Here is a 4,743-nt window from a genome sequence, read left to right as displayed (position 1 = left end):
AAACAAACTCTTTGAATTCCGATAGCTAATTTAATCGTTAATAATGTTAAGAGTTAATAGGAACCTTAGTATTAAGTTGCATTTGATAATTTTAGACAAAACCATTACAAGTACACTTAGTATACTTAGGACGTTAAAATCTCGATAATCAAATCTTTGCGAGATTAGTATATTATTAAGTATTCAAATTACATTTGGGATAAATTTTGGAATTAGATTAAGTTAGAAATAGGGACTTAAGTGGATATTAGGAGTGGATATTAGGAGAGCAAGTGAAAAGATCAAAATTACCCTCACAACCTCACGAAATAACCGTCTGTCACCACCTCACATTCGGCCAATACATTTCTTTCCCACTCCAACACACAACCGCACAAGCACTCTACCTCCATTGCCAAAACCGCGGCTCCACCTCCACTTTTCTTCACAATCCAACTTCTCACCTCAGCTCCACAACACCATTTCCCTTTCGGATCAGCAGCTGGAGCAAGGTAGGAGAGCTGAAATCCGCAAGCTACACCCAGTTTTCCAGCCGCAACAACCACCACAGCTCCACCATCTGCTCAGCCAAGACAACCCCAAACCAGTCGCGAGCCTAGGGAAATAATTCTGCCCAGATTTGTTCGTGCGTGAACGGAGCATTAGCAGAGGTACTTCTTGATCTAGTTTGAGTTGATTAGAGGGTTCTGGAGCTAACTTAAAATCTTGCATGTTGATTATTAGACTTCGGATGGTAGTTACAAAAACAGCAAAAATTTTCTGATGTGCGATAGTGCTTCATCCGAGACTGATTGGAATGATGCTACCTTAGATGATCAAACTCTGTTATTCTGAGCTTGTTGTGATGTTTAATTAACTAATCACTAACTAATTAAATTGTTCAAAGCTTTGCATGGGAACTTGGAACTTTCGGATGATGAACCAAGGAACATAAGAAATTCTGTTTTGATGTAGTAATGTTGCCGTGAGCTTGAGCAGAAAATGTAAGTTTAACTTGCCTAAATGTGACCCTCTGAATTGATCCCTGTGCTTAATTAGTCAATAACTAATCAGTTAAGCTGTGCATGTAGCAATGAGATGGCCTAAACCAGAAAAATAAAAAGGAAAATTTGAAAGTGGTTCATGCATGATCACCGAGGCTCATGGGAGAATTTCTGGATTTTTGGGAAATTTGTAGTTGCTAATTGAATTCAATTTTTGAGTTAAAAATGTCAACTAGTTAGCTAAGTGTTTAAACGCTGAATTGAGTACCTAATACCATACTTAAACCAAGGAAAAATTCGAACTAAAGTAGATTGGTTGCTGGAAATTTTGGGTGATAGCCGAAGGGGTATGATCCAGAATTTCAATATCGTTGGGAAAATTGTAATTTGTTTCTGGAAATTTATTTTATTTCCTTGGATTATGGTGGCTCAGAATTTCATAAGAGATGCAAATTTCAAGATATACAATTTGTTTAGCAACGAACCAATTAGTACATATAAAGTTGGAACCAAAAACGCTAGTATACAATTGCTGGAAATTCTCTTGTGATTGCCGAATATTGAGTTGAATTATCAACTTGGATTCTGGAAATTTTCTTGAAAATATAATGGTTAAAATGCCTGGAATATGTTGTTTGGGAATCTATAAGGAATGCATGGACGGCTTGAAATAAAAACATGTTGGTGTTAAAAGAAAAAAAAAAAAGGAGTTTTTCATTAGTGGAAAATGAAACTCCAGATTTTCGGATGTCCCTGACCAGTCTCGATAAAATGTTTATATCTTGGTGTAGGAAAATCCGTTTAAGGCGCCGTCAGTGGTATTTGAAACTAGAATCATAGGCCTTTGACCTATAGAGATTTCGTATTTTTCCTCCATGTGTATCGCTGTCTGTGAATGTTTAAAGTAGACTGTTTTGCATGAATATCCTGTTTCTTTGAGAAACTAAACTTGAATTTGGATTGAGATTTTATCTTACTTGTGGTTCAAATTCTTGATTCAATTGTAGTTGGAAGTAACTAATGTCGTCAAGGGCCAATGATTGATGAAGCCCTTGGCCATTTGAATGACTTTATAAGTACCACGGTGTGATGAAAGTGAATTGCTGGAATGTCTTGGAAGCTTTACTTTTACTTTTACTTGCTTATGTTGGGTTTGCTGAGACCAAGTGCTAATGATTGATGAAGCCTTGGTTGATCATGTTAGTTTATTCGGAAATGCACTTGTTGAAATTTAAGGCTAATGATTGACGAAGTCCTAGTAATTTGTTATGTGATTTTTACCACATTTTGATTCATATTATGATTTCGAAACGGAATCGGAGCTGTGGAAGTTGTATCGACTTAGCGAACTCGAGTAACTGTGGTCAAATTAATCAAAAATATTTTTCCAGCTAGTATTATATTATAAAACTCCATATCTAGTGCTTTGCCTAAAAATTTTCCAACTCGATAATTTCCTTTAGCTCAAACTAGCCTTGATAGCTATAGTAAATAAGTTCTATAGCTTTTGAAAACTTTAAGTCTTATTTTAACTCCTTTTCTTTCCTTAAGCTTTGCACTTGGATAGTTAACTATAGGAAAAGTTCCAAAATACGAGTTTTACTAATTTTAGTGAAAAGCTTGAGAAACTTACTCGGCAAGAAACCTTATTTTTAGGTAAAATAGTTTAGTAATAATTTTGCAAAAACCATAGCTTTAAAGAAATGTTCAAAGTAACTTCCTAACGTGGATATTAAGAGATTTGTCGATTTATTTCAAGAAAGTAATACAAGTTATTTTTTTCAGGAAAAGTATCTTAATGAAAACTATAGGAAACAATCCTTCTACTTTGTCACGTATTAACCCAAGGGACTCTTGATTTCCTAAGGGAAAGTGAATTAGTAGTATGTAATTATACCTCAATGTCTATAAGCTTAAAAACGGAGTAAAAACTTATAGTTTCAATATTTGTTATTTTAGGGTATCGTGAGGAAGTGGAACTCGAATCCCAATTTGACATCTGAACTTCACTCTTGGTGAGTGTCCCTGTTTGTTCTATTCTTACATGATTAAGTGCTTCCTTGAATTTAAGTGTGATAATCGCAAAAATTGGTTTTGATCCATCGAAGTGAGCGGTGTGTACTTTACCACACTAGTCGTTCGAGTGGTGACTTGTGTAAAGCATTTTTTTTGTGAATCCAAGTGCTAGACGTAAAGTCGTTGGGTGAATCCCTCGACGAGTCAATAATAATAAATCAAGTGCTAGACGTAAAGTCGTTGGGTGAATCCCTCGACGAGTCAATAAGAGTAAATCAAGTGCTAGACGTAAAGTCGTTGGGTGAATCCCTCGACGAGTCAATAATAATAAATCAAGTGCTAGACGTAAAGTCGTTGGGTGAATCCCTCGACGAGTCAATAAGAGTAAATCAAGTGCTAGACGTAAAGTCGTTGGGTGAATCCCTCGACGAGTCAATAATAATAAATCAAGTGCTAGACGTAAAGTCGTTGGGTGAATCCCTCGACGAGTCAATAATAGTAAATCAAGTGCTAGACGTAAAGTCGTTGGGTGAATCCCTCGACGAGTCAATAAGAGTAAATCAAGTGCTAGACGTAAAGTCGTTGGGTGAATCCCTCGACGAGTCAATAATAATAATGTAAGTTCAGGACGTAACGTCGTTGGGTGAATCCCTCGACCAGTCTAAGGTACACTTGGGTATTATCGCCTTCCTATTTGTTTACTTCAGTCGAATCAATACGTGCTAATTGTTTTAATTGATTGCATGTTTTTGGGGCACCACTGAGCTTTAGCTCACCCCACGTTTAATTGTTTTCCTTGACAGGTCTTGAAGTTTGAGAAATCTGAGCAGTGCTGATTTCTTTTAATTTGTACTTGAATCTTAAGACTGCAGTTTACCGTTGTATTGTATTGTGAATTGAAAAACGTATTGGTTATTTTGGATTGCCACTTGAAGCTGGAAAATGTTTAAACCCTAATTATTATGTTTGGCTTGTATGGTTGTAATCGTGGTGTGTGACAGTATATATCCGGATTGGTACGACCTTATACCTTAGAGGTAACGCGTGAGATGTATAAGAGCCGTCGACTGGCTATCTTCTTTACTGCTATCTCTGAAGTTAATGTAGATTTAAGGATGATCCTATCTGGGAAAAGTTGTTTTGTAACAGATTAGGTTATTCTTCGGAAGGATCCGGGTTAGTGTGCGTGCGTGAGTCCTGGCGAGAGCTGGGCAGACGGCCCGCCAACCCTCTGGTTCGCCTTAGGGGGAAGTGGGGTCGTCACAGCTGGTCATGGAGAACACTTATTGTCTCTTAGGAGCTCAAATTCTCCAAAAAAAAAAAAGAAAACAAAATATTCTGTAGCAAAGACTTACTTCATAATCGGTACATCCATAGAATTTCTTTTCTAGATTCTCAGCTGTCCATGAAGTCTTGACTGTGGCTGGTATACCACAACCATATATTGGTGGTTCTCTCATGGCAACTTCAAAGAAATTTGGGGATTCAATGAATAGTTGAAGGGGATTGAAGAAGAAAGCACCTGGTCCTCTACATTTTGGTCAAGAATTGAGTGACCTGCCCTTTTTGCCCTTCAAAAGTTGGTCACGTGATGTTCCCATGACTGGGTCCGTCAAGAATTTGAACGGAATAGTTAGCAGGGACTAAAATTGATTGTTTTTTTATTTGTAATGGACTGAAAATGCTTGTTTTCGTTCTCAGGGACTAAATTTTCACATCGCTGTAATTTTTCCATATAGAAAGG

At 37.1% G+C, this 4,743-nt stretch overlaps 1 long non-coding RNA gene across 1 annotated transcript; it reads left to right on the top strand.

Annotated features, from left to right (window-relative positions):
- Positions 1-3,962, top strand: LOC140009670 (uncharacterized). The gene is made up of 3 exons (XR_011817168.1): positions 1-650; positions 2,943-2,998; positions 3,803-3,962. It is a non-coding gene; the product is annotated as an uncharacterized lncRNA (long non-coding RNA).
- Positions 3,963-4,743: the final 781 nt, after the last annotated feature.

This window comes from Coffea arabica, chromosome 6e, assembly GCF_036785885.1.
Source record: "Coffea arabica cultivar ET-39 chromosome 6e, Coffea Arabica ET-39 HiFi, whole genome shotgun sequence".
NCBI lineage: Eukaryota > Viridiplantae > Streptophyta > Magnoliopsida > Gentianales > Rubiaceae > Coffea > Coffea arabica.
This window is presented reverse-complemented; position numbering and strand designations above follow the sequence as displayed.